This window comes from Nelumbo nucifera, chromosome 1 (genome assembly GCF_055504915.1).
Source record: "Nelumbo nucifera cultivar China Antique chromosome 1, China Antique-T2T, whole genome shotgun sequence".
NCBI classification, from domain to species: Eukaryota; Viridiplantae; Streptophyta; class Magnoliopsida; order Proteales; family Nelumbonaceae; genus Nelumbo; species Nelumbo nucifera.
Window position 1 is genome coordinate 52,728,136 of NC_142649.1, and position 19,625 is coordinate 52,747,760.

At 42.8% G+C, this 19,625-nt stretch overlaps 1 long non-coding RNA gene across 1 annotated transcript in view; it reads left to right on the plus strand.

Annotated features, from left to right (window-relative positions):
- LOC148803268 (uncharacterized) overlaps positions 1–19,625 on the plus strand; it is a 26,245-nt gene continuing 6,620 nt past the window's right edge. Inside the window, exon 1 of the long non-coding RNA XR_016081431.1 lies at positions 1–664. This is a non-coding gene — a long non-coding RNA (uncharacterized LOC148803268). The remainder of the gene's footprint in view (positions 665–19,625) is intronic.

Genomic DNA, 19,625 nt, shown 5'->3' on the forward strand with positions numbered 1-19,625 from the left:
CGCGCATTGTGAGTAACAGTTCTGGACGTGATGGGATTCAGTCAGATAGCCTTGCATTGGGTGGGAACTCCCCATGAAATAAGCAAATGAATACGGATTGAAAAGACAAATAAAATAAAAAAGGAGAAAATCGAAAAAGAAGAGAAGAGATGCGATCCAGGCAACACGGGATCGCCAGCTGGTTGGTACCTCCCGCCACCGTAAAATGAATACGGATCAGTTGCTACTTAACTAATCGTTCCGAGTACACTAGTGTTCCGAAAAAATGGAACCACTCCCATCTGTACGGAATACAACGTACATCATTATTTATTTATTTTGGTTCTTTCAGCTCTCTGATCGTTCTAGAAAAGTGTGAATCCTCTCCTCATTTCTCTTCTTCGTCCTTCGGCCCAGCGCCCATCTCCCTTCGTTCTCTCCATTTTTCCTCCCTTAATCTTTGCATTTCATTCCTTAAGATGGCGAAAACCGCCTCAAATCCGCCATTTCTGAGATAGATACCCACCTCTAAATCGTTCTACAGATAATACTTGTAGATGGAGAAGCATTTGCTTCATCAAATCGTATTTGGAGAACCTTTCGATCCGTTGGTAAACCATTTTTCCCGCAGCAGCACGCTTCAGAGCATTGGAGACATCTCATAAATTCGTTTTTCCTGCTTTAGGTATATGTGACCATGTGGTTTCTCTATTTGCTTGATTTCAGCTGGTTTTGGTAGTTTTTGTTAAGTTGATTCCTCTCTTATACCCATTTTCTTTCTTACGTTTGTGCAAAATCTTGGTTTGCTTCTTTAGCTTATTATTACTAGATTTTCTTTTTAGAACCATTCTCTTGCTTGTGCTTAGCAAATACTTAGTTAAGATCTCAATTTCAAAGCTGATAGCTCATGTTTCTTGCTTAAAGTTGATGCTAGAACGTGATTACGTGCACTGTTTTATGTTTTGTAATTGTCTGTTGCTATTTCTTGTTTGTTTTCGTTTAGAAATATGGATTACGACCTTGTTTTTGTGATTGGGTTTGTTTCCATTAGCACTTTGATTGCATAAATTTGACTTTTCAGTTTTAGTCAATTCTTCCTACATAGGGGTGAAGTGAGCAGTGTCGCTAAAAGTGCAGGGAAGTTAGTATAGCGAAGCACTGTTGGTTATTAGAAACAAGAACATTGGTGGCCATTGGCCACCTCCTTCCGTGTCTGATGTGGAAAACAAGATGTATATATGCTAAGATTTTGACTCAGAGAAGCCGATTAATGTTGTTCTAGCAAGAGGCTGAAATCATAGTTCACCTGAAGGATACCTTAAACCAAAGTTCAGAGGTACAGTTCACCAGTATGATTATATATAAACTTGTGGAGTGTACAACTTGCTACTGGCCAAGCCAAGCCAATACTCTGTCCATCTTTTGCAATACCTTCAGGGCCATCAAGTACTCCTCACTGTCTGGTTTCTTACAATGTGCATCTGTGATGCCACACTCATTGAAAAACCTATTCTATCCTCCCATGACCTTCCCCAACTTTACCCACTTAATCCCATCCTTTAACATTGCAATTTCTGAAGCAAAATGTCCACATCTCACACCAAATGAGTAAATAGTACATTCTTACATCACCATTGCTGTGAAAATTAACTCGTCATGTGGTAACAAACAGATAGTCCCATTTTCACCAAATCCAGTATAAAAAAAAGTGCACCTTTGTGATGTTGCCCTTCAATTCAAGCCTAGTGATGACTATCTTGAATGATTTCTAGGCTTGGAAATGACCTAAGATTGCTCTTTTGGATGTCTTCTTTGTCATTTTGGTGGACCCTTTTTTGGGTTTTCTACATTAATTCCTGAAGTGACAGAAAGTTCCACCTTCATCATCAACATGGACATCATCATCATCATTATCATCTAAGCCTTCTCTCAACTGGGATCAACTTCTTAAATCCTGTTTTGCTATTTCATTCTGTTTTGTTCCATATCCATTGTTAGAGTTTAAATAATTTCTTGCTACTTCAACCCATGTCCTCTTTGGTCTGCCTTTAGCTCTCCTACTCCCTTCAACTTTTAGCAAATCCTTCTTCTTATGGGTGTTGTAGATAGTTTTTTATGCATGTAATTTCACCATCTTAGTCTACATTTCTTATCACCTATTGGAACTACTCCTAGGTTCCTTCAAATGACACTCTTTCTAATCGTTGTCCTGTATGGTCTTTTCCACTCATCCATCTCAATATATGCAATTTTTCCATATAATTGTATATATTTCTTAACTGCCCAACACTCCAATCCATCAGCATTATTCGCCTTACAATTGTTTTATAAAAAGCTTCACCTTCTTAGAACTAAATTTAGTGCAATAACGTTAGTAAGCAACGTTTGAGCCTGTAAGTTTAATTGTATTGAACTTGATTAGAACTTTGGAAGTCCAAAATACATGCCGAGTCAAAGGCTCACTAATCCTTGCATAAGTTCATTTCCATACCTACATTGATGTTCTTTTATAGTTAATTATCCCTATATTGATGTTCAATTGAATGAGTTTTGCACGATACCACTTTGGTTGGGTGTAAGCATAAAGATTAATGTTAGTATGATGAGATCCGTTTGGTTTGTGGTCAAGATCAGAATTGGAATAGAATCAAAATCCTCTAGAATCAGGAATCAAATTTATCTATTTTTGATGCCTGTTTGGTTCAGATAGGATTCATAGTCGAATTCCAATTGTTGTTGTTTCGTACATTTGGAAGTTGGAATCATAATCAGTCAAAAACTTTCAGTTTTGTATTAATTTATTAATATTTTATTAGTATTATCTTATTTTTATTTTAATAATATTTTATTGATATTAAAGTTAGGTGTATTAGGGTTTGGAGGGTATTTTGTTAGAAATTCTTTACTTTTTAAAAAACTTTGGTATGGGAATGAGAATCTCATTCTAATCAAACAAACTGCTGGAATAGGAATGGGCCTTTCCAATTCTGAATCCAATCCCCTATTCCAGTGAACCAAATGACAAAAGTTTTAAACCTTGATTCCTTCATGGCCAATTGCAAACCGTAAAAACAAACTTGCATGTAGTATAGGAGATTTGATTACGTATGCATCCACCCCTATACGAATCAGTATAGCATACGTAAGAAAACCAATGTAAATAATCCATAAAAAGAGGAGCACAAGAAAAGATGAATGATTTATGTGCTTAGGCCTTTTGGCTATATACATATGAGAGAGATCTATTCTTCACCTCCATGAAAAATAATGTGAAATGGTACACACAATTATTTATCAAAAAAAAAAAATGGTACACACAATTCCCTGTGGTTTACACTTCAAACCAACAATGATACTTTATATGTTCGTTCTCTCTTTCCTCTCTCAAACTTGAAGAACCCTTATTAGAGATAATTACTCTCTCACCAAGAGTATATTTCTTTATCTTCAAAAGATATCATTCTTTCTTCTTTCAAAAGAAATGTTTAGTTAGAAAAAGTGTCTCTTTGGTATATATGATGCTTCGAGGGTGAGGTTGACTTTATAATGACAAACCGTCGGGTTTGCGATGAAATGAGAAAAGAGTTTGCGATAAGATTGCATCAGAGGAAAAGCAAATGACAGTAAAAGGAGTTTGCGATAAAGTTGCAATGAAAGAAAATCAGAGAGTTGTCAGATGTACTTCTCTATTTTGCATGTATTAAATACAAGAGAGATTTACAAATTTACAAGTGACGAGAAGGCAAATTAGTTGCAATCTTGAATTCTGTACAACTGTCTTGCCAACTCAGCGTATATTAGTTTTAACTGCCTAATTGCCGTGTGTTCTTGCTTACATATAAGAAGTGTGTTTTTCTATGTTGAGACAAGGAACACTTGAATCAATGGTGCAAGATTCAGACTACACTTGAATCAATGGAAGCAGGTTTTTTGATACTCCAGTATTTCAAATTTTTGAAAATGAACAAATCGGTGAAAAGTTGGTGAGAACCATTGAAAATCAGCCGGTTTTTAATGACCCGCTTGGGTCACTAAATTACCACAAACTTTAAAATGACATTAAGAAGACTTCAACGACCTGTTAACATGCCACCACTAATCTATCATGTTGTTTATGCTTATTAAAGTCTTTTTAATATGTATTTCAATTTTGATTAAATCCGAATATTATTTTGGATAAAATGTGAGTTAAGAGACTAAGAACCCTCATCACTTGAGTTAAGAAATAGACCATCTAACCACCACTTAGACATGTAATATAAAATATATTTATATGTATTTTTTATTTGACTTGTGGTCAGACCATTTAACTCGTGGACAAATTTGTATCCTTTCCGAATCTTATAACATTGATTTAAGTAATTTCCATATCTTTATTTATTTTAATCTAATGGAGAGGGTGTGGTTTGTTTCATAGACTCAAGTATGGAGAGGTTTTAGACTTTGAGTAGGAATGGCAACGGGGTGGGGATTATATTCTGCGTCCCTGACCCTGATTTTGAAATGAAATTCTATCCCCGATCCTTGAAGGAGACAGGTTCTTTGTAGAGACCTGAATCTCCCAAATTTTTTAATTAACAGTATTTTTTGAAAAGTAATATATATATATATATATATATTCAGGGTCGGGGCAGGGCTGGAACTTCATTCCTCATCCCAGCATCCCCAACCTAATGGGGTTTGAGTAATTTTCCCTTTTACTAAGGATTTAATGTGTTGTTTACTTAAATGGCAAAAACGTTGAGAAAAATAAATTATTGTACCACTAAACTGGATGCGCTCAAACTGTCATTGGAAAATAAGTGCACAATATATCCTTTCACGCTGTCTTCTTGTATAAAGTAATTAGATTTTTAAAAGGAAAATGCCAATAAAACTCACATAGTCTCAATATCTTCATATGGTTTAAAAACACAATCATCATTGATACTAGACCCGTGAGACTATTTAGAAGATATCCTTGGTCTATAGAATTAGTCACTTTGTGATACCATGGTGACTAACCGTTAGGAATCTGCCCAACTCAGGGCTCTTCGAGGGAGCCAACCTCCTGAAATCGTTGGAAGGAGAGAGAGAGAGAGTTAGAAAGATTAATGCCGAAAGAATTACCGTCTTATTTCTCTTTGTGCTTCACTACTTATATTGTTTACAATCTTTGATTTCTTTCTGTTACAGCTGTTGCAAGTGGACAATTAGTTGTGCTGATGTGGCCTCTTCCTGTAAAACTGATTAACTGTTTTTTGTTGGTCTGTTCCAGTAATCTTTACAATCCCCCCCTCCTTTAGAGTGACCTTGCCCTCAAGGTCTAATGTGGGAAAATTTGATTGCAGATCTAAGTAGGATTCACAGGTTGCATCCTCTCCTGCGAGTTTAGACCAAACAACTAATGCTTCTGGTATTACTCTTCCACTCCGGTGCACCCATCTGAAATCAATGATGCGGGCTGGCTCATTCTGCACTTGTCCTTCCTTTGAAAATGTGGGAAGGGTCGCACTTGTAATGACTCCTGGCTTTGGCCCTTTCTTCAGTAAGGAGATATGGAATACAAGGTGCAGTTTTGATGTTGCCGGTCCAACTTGTAGGCCACTGACCCTATTCTCTCAAGGATTTTAAATGGTCCAAAATAGCACGGGCTGAGTTTGTTCCACTGTCGGCATGCAACTGAAATCTGTCTGAAAGGTTGTAATTTGAGAAACACCCAATCACCGACTTCATATTGGACATTCTTGTGACATATCATAGGTGTGCTTCATCCATTGCTATGCCTATAAGAGATGATGTCTCAGTTCCTTTAACACCTTATCTCGTTGCATCAGCTGTTCTTCTAAGGCCGCTACTGCGGTGGTCCCTTTTTCATAAGGAAGTAGAGGGGGAGGGTCCCGACCATATAGAGCTCTGAAGGGTGTCATCCCAGCGGTGCTATGGAAAGTGGTGTTGTACCACCATTCAGCCTAGTGGATCCACTTCATCCATTGTCTTGGTCGATCTCCCGCAAAGCATCTCAGATATGTTTCGAGACTCTTGTTAACCGCCTCTGTCTGTCCATCAGATTGGGGGTGGTAGCTAGTTGACTTGAATTAACCCCGTACAGGCGAAAATGCTCAGCCCAGAAATGGCTCATAAAAATAGGGTCCCTGTCTGATACAATTGAGCTGGGGAGCCCATGTAGGCGCACAATTTCCCGGAGGAACAATTCAGCAACTGTGACTGTTGTAAATGGGTGTGATTGAGGTAGGAAATGACTGTATTTCGTCAATCTATCCACTACCACAAGGATAACTGTTTTGCTGGCAGAAATGAGCAATCCTGTGATGAAATCCATTGATATATCATCCCAGACTTGGGTTGGTATTGGGAGTGGTTGCAAGAGGCCTGCTGGTGTTGTAGTGGCCGATTTGTTTTGTTGGCATACTGCACACCCGGCTATGAAGTTCTAGATAGGTGTACGCATGCCTTTCCAATGGAATTGTGTGGCGATGCGTTTTTGTGTTCGTAGGATGTTGGAGTGGCCACCTGTGGGTGAGGCATGGAATAATTCCAGGAGCTTCCTAAGATGAACAGAATCTGCCGGAATTTCCAGGTGTCCTTTGAAGAAGAGTAGATCATTCTTAATGGTGTACCCGGGGTGCAGTGAGGGATTTGCCAATACTTGGGCCTTCAACTATTGTAACTCCCTATGGGACTGGGCTTCTTTTCGAAGTAGATCCATGTTATGGTCCCACGCGTAGGATCCCATCACGGGTCGGTCCACGGTGCGAATGCCCTGCCTTCCCTTGCGTCTTCCTTTGCGTGCAGACCCTATTGCGGGACTGAATGGGTGATTTGTCCAAGAGACCACCCGAACTCTCCTCACTCTTTTCTTGGCTGAAAAACTGAATGCTTTATTTCAATTCGTAGCTCCTTAAATAGGAGATTACAGAAGAGAATTCCTTGTTGGATTCGGCTAGGCTAGGGTAATCCAACTTAAACTAAAACTCCTAATTACCTACTCCTAATGGTAACACAACTCCTACTTAAGAAGATAAAATAAGACAAGGATAAGGGGTAGGATAAGATAAGGGATAGGGATAAGATAAGGATAAGGTAAGCTGGCGGCGAGTTGGCTTGACGTGTCCAGATAAGGGTGGGCCCACCCCTATGAGCTGTCGTGTGGCCCCCGCTCTGTTGCTGCTGCCGGGTGAGTGCGCGCGGCTCATGGTGCCGCTGCCGTGCGGTGCCGGGTGTGTGCGCAGTGCGTGCCGCCGTGCGGTGCGTGCGGTGCGCGCTGCTGCCTGGCGGTGCGTGTTGCGCGCTATCGGTGCGTGCTGCTGTGCGGCCTGTCGTGCGTGCTGCTGCCTATGACTGCTCCGCAGTGCGCTGTCGGATGGTGTGCCCATAACATTACACCCCTCCCGGACTACGAGCTTGTCCTCAAGCTCGTGTTCAGGATAGATGGCTTGGGACTCTACGAATGGATCAAACGGTTGCACGCTATTTCTTAGTCCACCAACAGTATGAACAACAGGGACTGCCCCGTCTCTCAGTGCATAACGCTGGACTATTTGATGCAGACCCCAGCCACCTTCTTTAGTTTCCAGCTCCCAGGCGTAACCATGGCTTACAGTGACTACCCGCTCTGCTGCACTCAGGCTAGCCACAAGGACATTGAAGTGTTCCCTACCTCCTGGGTCATATAGTTTGAAGTAGTTTTGTGGAAGATCCACATAACAAAAATCACGTATTGAACCACGACCCCGGTGTGCTATGTTGTAGATAATAAGAATGCATCGGGTATGCTTACAGTCGAGGACCTCAAGAGCGACCTTACCGAAGAGAACCATGCGTTTTAAAATATCCTCTCGGCCTTCCCCATATATATTTTCCTCAATATTACGAAACATAGGGCTGTCCATGAACACAAAATCTATGCCATCAGTATAAGCTTGGAAGAAAATTACCTCTATATCCTGCCCCTCCACCTTACATCTCTTGCACACTCCTGTTTCTTGGGTTTCTCTATAGTTACCATACTGTGGTGCCGCAACCATAGCTTTATTTCCACGCCGAGCCAAGGCCTTCGGTAAAGCCCCAGCAACATCGCCAAGCCCACCTGTCTCCGTCAAAGGAGTGCATTCTGCGGGTTCTACTATAATTTCGTGACATCGTCCCCGGCCAAAGGAGGAGACTTTATAGTTTCATCCTCCGTGCGCTGATCCTTGGAAATAACTGCGGCTGTAGGGGCAGCGATCTGTTGTTCGCTGCATGCCTCTGCCCAGTCCGGACGGAGTCTGTTGGTGTTGGCGATTCCCCCCGAACTCATTTCTTTGTTGGAGAGGAATGCTTCCAGCAGGCGTCGCATCTCCCGGACGTCTTCCCTGACTTCACGAACCTCAATGCTGGTTTCTGCAAGTTGGTGTTCCAGTTCGTGGACCTTGGAAGACAGCTGCTCCATATCGCCCGTGACGTTTGGCTCTGATACCAATTTGTTATGGTCCCGCGTGTAGGATCTCGTCACGGGTCAGTCCACGGTGCGAATGCCCTGCCTTCCCTTGCGTCTTCCCTTGCGTGCAGACCCTATTGCGGGACTGAATGGGTGATTTGTCCAAGAGACCACCCGAACTCTCCTCATTCTTTTCTTGGCTGAAAAACTGAATGCTTTATTTCAATTCGTAGCTCCTTAAATAGGAGATTACAGAAGAGAATTCCTTGTTGGATTCGGCTAGGCTAGGGTAATCCAACTTAAACTAAAACTCCTAATTACCTACTCCTAATGGTAACACAACTCCTACTTAAGAAGATAAAATAAGACAAGGATAAGGGATAGGGATAAGATAAGGATAAAGTAAGCTGGCGGTGAGTTGGCTTGACGTGTCTAGATAAGGGTGGGCCCACCCCTATGAGCTGTCGTGTGGGCCCCGCTCTGCTGCTGCTGCCGGGTGCGTGCGCGCGTCTCATGGTGCTGCAGCGCGCAGTGCTGCTGCCGCGCAGTGCGTGCGCGCGGCTCATGGTGCCGCTGCCGTGCGGTGCCGGGCGTGTGCGCGGTGCGTGCTGCGATGGAATGCATGTGGTGCGCGCTGCTGCCTGGCGGTGCGTGCTGCGCGCCATGGTGCCGTTGTCGTGCGGTGCCGGGTGGGTGCACGGTGCGTGCCGCCGTGTGGTGCGCGCTGTTGCCTGGCGGTGCATGTTGCGCGCTATCAGTGCGTGCTGCTGTGTGGCGCTGCCAGGCGGTGCCTGCTGCTGTGCGGCCTGCCGTGCGTGCTTCTACCTATGACTGCTCCGCAGTGCGCTGCCGAATGGTGTGCCCATAACAATCCAGGAGTGGAGAAGTTGGGGAAGATACTAGTAATTGAAATGATTGTGGGTGTCGTGAGAGGGCGTCAGCCACCCGGTTAGCAGCCCCTGCTTTGTACTCAATTATGTAGTCGTACCCCAGTAGCTTGGATATCCATCGTTGTTGTTTCGGGGATAGGACTGATTGATCCAATAAGAACTTCAAACTTTGATGGTCGGTCCGAATTATGAACCGTCTACGAAGCAAGTAGGATTGCCAACGTTGGATTGCTAAGACTAGTGCTATTAATTCTCGTTCATAAACTGATTTGGCTTACTTTTGTGATAAGGCCTTGCTGAAAAAGGCTAGTGGTCGCCTCTCTTGCATGAGAATAGACCCAACACCGTGATTGGAGGCATCACACTCAATGATGAAGTCTTTTGTGAAATCGAGCAATGTTAATGTTGGAGGGCTTGCAACTGCCTGTCTCAACTACTTAAAAGCTTGTTGGGCCTGGGTTGACCAGTGGAAAGCATCTTGTTTCAGCAATTGGGTCAACGGAGTAGCTATTAGGTCGTAGTTTTTTATGAAGCGGCGGTAGTACCCAGTCAGGCCCAAGAAGGCCCTCAACTCTTTCACACTTTTGGGTTGCGACTAGCCCATTATACTGGAGATTTTATCTGGGTCGGCCACTACAGTTCCATTCTCTACAACATGTCCCAAGTAGTGAACTTGGTTTTGTCCAAAGGAGCACTTGGACTCTTTAGCGAACAACTGGTGGGCCTCAAGTGTTGCAAGGGTGACCTGTAGATGATTCAGATGTTCCTCCCAATTGGGGCTATAAACCAATATGTCATCAAAGAAAACAAGGATGAACTTACGTAAATATGGCCAGAATATGTCGTTCATTAATGCTTGAAATGTGGCTGGAGAATTGGTCAGCCCAAATGGCATGACCAGGAACTCATAGTGGCCATCATGTGTCCTAAAAGCAGTTTTGTGAACATCCTCCCTATGTACCCTTATTTGATGATACCCAGCTTGTAAATCTAATTTTGAGAATATAGTGGCTTGACTGAGTTCATCAAGCAGCTCATCAATGACCGGTATTGGAAGTCGGTCTTTAATGGTGATATTGTTAAGGGCTCTGTAATCAATAAAAAATCGCCACATCCCATCATTCTTTTTGACTAATAATACCGGTGAAGAGAATGGGCTGTGACTGGGCTGTGTTATCCCTTGCTTAAGCATATCTTGAACTTGCTTCTCGATTTCAAAATTTTGAAAGTAAGGGTATCGGTAGGGTCTTACATTGGTTGGGGCAGCTCCCGGCATGAGGGGGATGCGGTGGTCATGCTCCCGGCGTGGTGGAAGTTCTAGGGGTTCTTCGAACATGCTGCCATATTGCTAAAGGAGTTGTTGTAGGCGGCTTTGGAAGTCTCTAGGCTCATTTGGGCTGTTGTTAGCTAAAGATGGGCTGGTCCAATTTGAGTCCATGTGCATGAATATGGGCTGATCCGGATCTCCTATTTGCTTTGTTAATGCTACAAGATTGATGGGCTTTGGACCCTTGCATGTTTGCCCTTGTAGGTGGACTGTAGAGTTCCCTGATGTGAAGTCCATGGTTAGACGGGCCCAGTTACAAATCACGGGCCCTAGGTGTCTTAACCATTGAATGCCTAGCACCACGTCCGCTCCACTGAGATGAAGAGGATATAGGTCCACTGCAAACTGGTGATCCTGAACCTTTAGTGGTAAGCCCATGCAAATGCTATTGCAGGATAGGCTATTACCGTTGGCCACATGAACCGTAAAAGTCGTTGTTGGTTGAATTGGGAGTCCCATTTTATCCACCAAGACTTGAGTTATGAAGTTAAGGGAATTGCCACTGTCTATGAGGATTGACACTTGGCGTCCCTGGATTAGCCCTGCAACTCTCATTGTTTGAGGGGACGCAAGTCTCGTAAGAGCTTGTAGAGATATTTTAGGTGTGTCATTGGGTTGTATTTCCCACCCTGGGTTAGATTCCCCGCAACCGGTTAGGTTGTCTTCCTCTTCGGCATCTGTTTGGAGTTGAAATGCTTGTTGTTTCTTGCACCGATGGCTCGGCCCGAATTTCTCTTTGCAGTTGTAACAGAGTCCTTTGTCTCTGCAGGCTTGCATCTTTGCCCAAGTCAGCCGTTTGAAAGGAACCAATGGGCTTGGGCCCAGTATTCCTTCCTCCTTGTCTGGTGCTGTTGTCCTGGTTCCTGGACCCCATGGCCGTTGCTCCCTTCTTGCCTGAGCAAACTTATCCTCGTACAATCTTGCTAGCGCTGCCGCATTTATGACCGAAGTGGGCTGCATCGCCATCACTTCCAGTCGCAGTTCTTCTTTTAGGCCGCCGACGAAGCTTCCCTTCCCACCAACGTCTTCTTCGTCCACCCTTGGACTCTCACGGCTAGCTTTTCGAACTCCACCGGTAATCTTTAACTAATCCTACCTGCCATAGCTTTGTCAAACTCTCATCATGATCTTCGAACCCAAACGATCCAAAACGGATAGTCATGGCATTAGTGAAGTCTGCCCAAGTTTGACGAGGGTGCCCCCGTCAGTACCATTGAAACCAGAGGATAGCTTCCCCTTCAAGATGCGTAGAAGCCAAAGCTACCCTGTCTTGCCCAGGTGTCTCATGGTAATCGAAGTACTGTTCGGCTCTGAGAATCCAGGGAGTTGGGTCGCCGCCTGAGAAAATGGGGAAATCGATTTCGGCTGCTCTCGTTGCCGCCGGCCCTGTTTTGTGGTTGTTTTCATTGCTACGCTCTTCTTGGCTTCCTCTGTCGTTGTCCGTTGCCACCTGCTCCAGCCGATTGAGGAGAGCAGTGAAACTTTCCTTCATTTCTTTGAGATCTGAAGACATTCGATGGATCTCTACCTCCATCTAATCCACTCGGGTGTCTACTGACGTGTTTCTTGTGTTGGTCATGCTAGCTCTGATACCAACTTGTTAGGAACCTGCCTAACTCAGGGCTCTTCGAGGGAGCCAACCTCCTGAGTTCGTTGGAAGGAGAGAGAGAGAGAGAGAGAGAGAGATTAATGCCGAAAGAACTACCGTCTTATTTCTCTTTGTGCTTCACTACTTGTATTGTTTACAATCTTTGATTCCTTTCTGTTACAGCTGTTGCAAGTGGTCGATTAGTTGTGCTGATGTGGCCTCCTGTAAAACTGATTAACTGCTTTCTGTTGGTCTGTTCCAGTAGTCTTTACACTAACCATTGGCTCTGATACCAAAATTGATGTAGCAGGGCTGGAATAAACTATCACAAGATGGAAAAGGGAGAGGAATAAATAGAGAGAAAGGGAGGAGAAAGGGTGGAACCACTCCAAGGGTTCTAGAATCACTCTAGGGTTTGTAGGAATCACCCCATACAACAAACTTGCAAAAGAACTTTCAAGAAATCTTCATTTATTAGCTTCACCATAATTACAAAAATGTCATTCCTTGTGTATCAAGAAACATAATATGTTTCTACCTACTAATGCAAATAAACTAAAATTTGAAAGATAAGCCCTAAGAAATATTATAGGAACAAGATGCTATGGTCCATGCCCACATGGGACAGGTTACAATGACGAAAATATCCCTACTGTCCAAAATACAAAATTACATAAAATTTCAGAAAATTCCAAACTTGATTCTTGAGCTCTTGCATTAAGTTGTAAACCTAAAAAACGAATGGAAAATTGAGTTACTTAATAGAAAAAAGATTGTTTTATGTTTTTTAATTTTAAATCATATGGTAGGGGTACTTTAGTTATTATGGGTCAAATAAAATGATTAAATTGAAAATCTAATAGAGCTAATAGAGTTCTTAGTTTCTCTCAAGGTTTTAGAAGCATTCAATGCAACAAGGGCAAAGGAGAACCTTCATCATTCTCTACCCATTCTTGGTCAATTTAGTGTGAATTTTTTTCTTACTATTCTACACTTTTTGGGTGACTAGAAATCTAGCATCCTAACTTTGTCATTATTTCTATTTTCTCTAATAGAAAACAATGTTGTCAAAGTCGTACTATTATTCAATACCATTCAAATAAATTCAATTAAGAATTAGTTCTTTGTAATTTTTTTTTTGTTTATATTTAGTTTTGCCAAGGGAGGCTTTTTTTTAAAGTCCTTATTAGAAAATGATTTGTGTACATTTTTTAAGACTAGAAATGGAGTTTATTTTCTATCATATGTAGGTTAAAGAGCCATTGTATGTATATTTGTTTGATTTTTAAGTCAAACTTAAATGATAAATTCTATTGTTTTAAGTACATATATGGTAGATAGAGATTAAAAATCGGGTAAAGTCACTTTCCTAGTCTTTTAATATATCTAGCCATCCTTTTTAAAACCTTGTTATTTAATAGAAAAGTTGATTGCTTTGTGTATGTGTGTGTGCTTAATTTTAAACCTTTATCCTTTTTAAAACCTTGTTATTTAATAGAAAAGTTGATTGCTTTGTGTGTGTGTGTTTTTAATTTTAAACCATATGGTAAGGGCACTTTGGTGATTATGGGTCAAATTAAAAGATTAAAATTGAAAGATAATAGAGCAATAGTTTCTTTTAAGGTTTTAGAAGAGTTCAATGCAAGAGGTGCCAAAAAGAACCTTTATTCTATGTTTATTCTTGGTCAAGTTTCGTGAAAATTTTCTTATTATTTTACACTTTTGGAAACTAGAACTCTAGCATCTCATTATTTCTATTTTTTCCACAATAAAAATACTGTCTACCCAATATTTGCCTCTAAATTATCTTCCTAATGGATTTCTTTTTTTGTTTGTTTTTTGGATAGATTAAACCAACTAAATTAGACCATCAAGTTTCTCCAATGACTCTCCCAATCTTCATTAAAGAGGAATCTATCTAATTTCGAACAAAGAGGGTTTTCTTGGAAATTAGACCAAGTAAAGTTGGCTTGTAAGAGAGGTAATTCCTTTAGGCCATAGTCACTAATAAATTCATTGAACTTTCTCTTGCTGGTAGTAACTGTTCTTTGGGGGTTATTAGTTTCATTACAGAACCTAATTGCATTGAAATCCCCCCAAGGCACCAAGGACCCTCCCATAATCCTCGTATTCCATACAACTCTTCCCACATCTCATTCCTCTCTTAGAACCCAAGTAAATCCATCCCCCACATTCCTGACCTTTACAAACACAGAGAATCTCCCTATTAGCTCCTCCACTAATTCTACCACATCCATACACTCCTCTTGATCTCCAGAGGCTCCCCAGGAGGGGGCCAATGTCCCACAAACTCCTCTTGATCTCCATACACTTCTCACCCACCTTTTATCCATTTCTGCCAACTTGGTCTCTTGTATCAACACTGTCTGGTTTCTCTCTTCTTGGTCTCCAATGACTCTCCCAATCTTCAGTTTATTTACAGTTGGGGGCTTCCTCTCACATCTTCATTGTGTGTATCTGATTGTGCTACTTCAAATCGAGCTCTAATAATATCATTAACTGAAAAGGCTATGAACATTTCCAATGTTTTTACCCAGTAAGTAGTTCTCACTGAGATAGCCTCCACAATCTCCTCCTTGGAGTTGTTTTTTTCATTGAAAATTTTGCTATTTCTTTCCTCCTAGATCGTCCAAACCAAGGCAGCTCTTAGTCCTTCCCTTCTAACTTAGTTCATTCTAATATTCTTGAAAGACAAAACACAGTTGAAGATCCCTCTCTTGGGTAGTGTTTGGTACCATTGTCATTTTTTTTCGTTTTTTTTTGAAAAACACTATCAGGTTGAGCCATGTAGGAGTTTTTTGCGAAGGAAAATTGCTTCTTATTTTATTTGTGTGGGGGCAATTGTAAAAAATAAAAAATAAAAAATTTTCATTGCCATATAAAAAGTTTCCAAATTTCAATGGGGCAATTTCCCACACTCACATATACATAGATATACCAATATTTGTGTGATATCTATCATTGGAATGGGAGGCTTAGGAAAAACTACACTTGTTAAGGAGATTTATAATAACGATGTTATTAAAGTCCATTTTGAATGTCTTGCTTCGATTTATCTATCTCAAGTGTACAACACTCAAGAGCTTTTGCACACCATAGCTAAGAGGGTTATGGGTTGAGCAATTCCCTTGAGAAGATGGATTTAGACAAATTGGAGGAGAGAGCTCCATGAATTCTTGAAGAAATGCTGGTATCTAGTGATTATTGATTGTTTTAATGGTTCAGGCCAGTCTTGTTTTGAGAGAAAGAAAGAGAAGAAGAAGAAGAAGAAGAAGAAGAAGTACAAGGTCAAATATGCCCCTACTTAAGTATGAGACAAGTGAACTAAAAATGTCAAAACAGATTTGTCACATCATCACATAACATAAAACATAATGAAAAGACTAATCTACCCTTACTCAACCAATTCTAATACTCTCCCTCAAGTTGGAGAATATATGTCATATAATCCTAGCTTGTTACATATATTGTTCACAGTCCCTCAACTCAAACCATTTGTGAACAAATCTATCCATTGATCACTTGAACTCGCGTGTTGTGTACTTATCTCTCCATTAAGGACTTTCTCCCTCACAAAATGGCAATCAACCTATATGTGTTTTGTTATCTCATGGAAAACTGGATTAGATGAGATGTGAATTGCAGCTTGGTTGTCACAATACAATCTCATAGGTTTGCTAATTGAGAATCCAATCTCTTGTAGAAGATTTTTCAGCCATTGTGCCATGGCTCTGTATTCGGCTTCAACACTACTTGCCACAACAGTCTGCTTCTTACTTTTCCATGTCACCAGATTTCCTCCAAGAAATATGCAATAACCTATAGTAGATCTCCTATCAGACACCGAGCTTGCCCAATCTACATCTCTATACCCAAGTATCTCAAGTCTTCCTCCTGGTTTGTACAATAACCCACGGCTTGGAGCTTCCTTCAGGTACCTTACAATTCTAAGAACTGCATCCCAGTGAGGTACTCGGGGATTTTGCATAAATTGGCTCAGCACACTAACAACAAAGGAGATGTCTGATCTTGTAATGGTCAAGTAGTTCAACTTCTCCACTAACCGTCTATATCATCTAGGGTCATCAAATATTTCACCTACATCACTGTTCAACTTAGCATTCGGTTCCATGGGTGTTTCAGTTGGTTTTGCACCCAACAGTCTCGTTTCATCCAATAGATCAAGAACATATTTTTTTTGGCACAAGTTTACACCTTGTTTCAACCTAGCAATTTTTCACCACGTCACTAAACTTCCCAAACCAAGCACGAGGAGATTGTTTTAGCCCATAAATTGCCTTTTCCAGTCTACACACCTTACCATCCTCCACCATCCTCTCCTTGAGCAACAAACCTTGGTGGTTTCTCCATATATACCTCCTCCAAAATGTCACCATGGAGGAAGGAATTTTTAATGTCAAGCTGAAACAGAGGCCAATCATACATAACTGTCAAGGAAATTAAGACACGAACTTGTTATGGATACATTCGTGGGAAAGACTTACCGCCGCCGACAGCAACAATAAGGAGGGGCCCACACGACAACTCATCAGGGGTCCACACTTATCTTGCCACGACAGCTCGTCTTGCCAACTCGCCACCTGCTTACCTTATCCCTTATCCCATCTACCCTTATCTTATCTTCTGTTCTAAGTAGGAGTTTGATTTAAAGTTGAATTATCCTAGCCTAGTCGAATACAATAAGGACTTCCCTGTTGTAATCTCCTATTTAAGGAGCTATGAATTGGAATAAAATCATTTAGTTTTCAATCTAGGAAAGAGTGAGGAGAGTTTGGGTGATCTCTTGGACAAATCACCCATTAGGTTACCACAATAGGGTCTGTACGCAGAGGGAAGGGCAAGGGGAAGCTAGAGATTCTCCCCGTGGACCGACCCGTGACGAGATCCTACGCCCGGGCCCATAACATTCTGGTATCAGAGCCTATTGTCATGGGGGAACAGGAGCCGCTGTCATCCAGAGTCCACGAACTGGAACATAGGCTCGTAGAGACCAGCATGGAGGTTCGTGAAGTCAAGGAGGATGTTCGGGAACTGCGACGCCTACTGGAAGCGTTCCTCTCCAACAAAGAAAGAAGTTCCGAGGGAACTGCCACCACCAACAGTCGCCGGCCGGACTGGGCAGAGACGACCGACGGACATCAGGTCACCGCCCCAACAGCCGCTGTTATTCCCAAGTACAGTCGGCTAGAATTCCCGTCCTACAACGGGACCAGAGACCCATTGGGATGGTTATATCGCTGCGAACAATTCTTCCGTAACCAGCGCACTGATGACAAAGACAAGATCAGTCTGGTCGCCTTCCACCTAACAGAAGAAGCACAACTCTGGTTCTACCGTCTGGAACAGGAAGAACCCGAGCTCAGCTGGGAACAATTTAAATCCTATTGCCTCCTCAGGTCTGGGCCCCCGCTGACAAGCAACCCGCTGGGCGAGTTAATTAACCTCAAGCAAACCGAAACCATGGCCGAATATCAACGCCAGTTCCAAACCCTTCTCGCCAGGGCAGTCTCGGTACGCCCAGATCAGCAAGTCGATATGTTTACAACAGGGTTAGTAGAACCCCTACGAGTGGACGTAGAGATGCAACACCCTCCTAACCTGGTCACAACAATGAACCTCGCCCGCGCCTTCGAACGGAAGATGCAGCTCTCCCACGGAAACCTCAGTATAGGTCGGCCGGCAACGACCTGGGCACCTTTGAAGATAGCAGGAGTGTCTCATTCTTCGACCGCCAGCAGGGAACAGAGGCCCCCTGCCGGTAACCCTCCCAGATCGGCATCAAGTATAGGGAGTAGCAGGACAGCACCCCCCATTAGACGGCTGTCCCAAGCCGAGATGGCAGAACGGTGCGCAAGAGGGCAGTGCTTCAACTGCGACGATCTGTACTCCTCTAGGCACAGGTGCAAGAAACTATTCTGTCTGCTGGTAGATGAACCCGAAGAAGACGAGGATGAACCTGCAACATCTGAACTAGAGATCTCCCTCCACGCCATCATAGGAATCAAAACATCAAAAACCATGCAACTAAGGGCACTGGTAGCAGGGCAACCAGTTCGCATTCTCGTAGACTCCGGAAGCACCCACAACTTCGTCAGTGAACAGGCTGCCCGTCAATTAGCGTTACCGATGGAAATCAGGCCACAGTTACAGGTAGCCGTGGCTAACGGGGAAAGAGTTCATAGCCCCGGTATTTGCAAGGACACCGAGATTCAGGTCGGATCAGAATCCTTCTGTGCTGTTTATTCGTACTCTCCTTGGATGAATTCAACATCGTCCTAGGAGTCAAGTGGCTGATCACTCTAGGGCCCATCCTATGGGATTTCAACACCCTGACAATGACTTTCCACCTGGATGGGAAACCGGTTACATGGCAGGGAACCAGAATAAGAACAAAAACACAGCTACATACACTCCAAGGTGAGAACTCGCGCGCAATAGATATGGAGAGGCTCCTCACGGATTTCTCTACAGTGTTCAAAGAACCCAAGGGGCTCCCACCTTCCAAAGCCTGCAATCATCGGATCCCTCTAATAGCCGGATCGGGTCCCGTTGTCGTCTGACCCTATCGCTACCCACACCAACAGAAAGATGAAATAGAAAGACAGTGCGGGGACATGTTACAGTAGGGGATCATCCGTCCCAGCCGCTCCCCCTTCTCATCTCCGGTTCTGTTGGTACCCAAGCAAGATGGGACTTGGAGATTTTGTGTGGACTACAGAGAACTTAACAGCCGGACGGTCAAGGATAAATTTCCTATTCCCGTTGTAGATGAGCTATTGGACGAGCTCCATGGTGCACAATACTTCTCAAAATTAGACCTCCGGTTGGGTTACTTCCAGGTCCGAATGACTCCCGAAGATGTAGAGAAAACAGCCTTCAGAACACATAATGGCCATTTTGAATTCTTGGTTATGCCATTCGGCCTCAGCAATGCTCCCTCCACATTCCAGGCCCTGATGAACGAGGTGTTCCACTCCCACTTCCACAGATTCGTCTTGGTATTCTTTGACAACATCCTAGTCTATAGCAAGTCGTGGGTAGAACACATGCAGCATCTACCGGTCGTTCTTGAACTCCTGCAGCAACACCAACTCGTCCTTAAGCGATCCAAATGCTCCTTTGGGGAACGCCGGGTCCTTTACTTAGGACATGTGATTAGTGGGCAAGGGGTCACTATGGATGACTCCAAGATTCAGGCAATCAAAGAATGGCCCAGACCACAATTCGCCAAGGCTCTCCGCGGGTTCCTAGGGCTGACAGGTTACTACCGCAAGTTCGTACAAAATTATGGACTTTTGGCGGCCCCACTAACCAATCTGCTCAAGAAAAATGCCTTCCACTGGGATAGTACAGCCGATGAGGCCTTTGTAAATTTAAGAG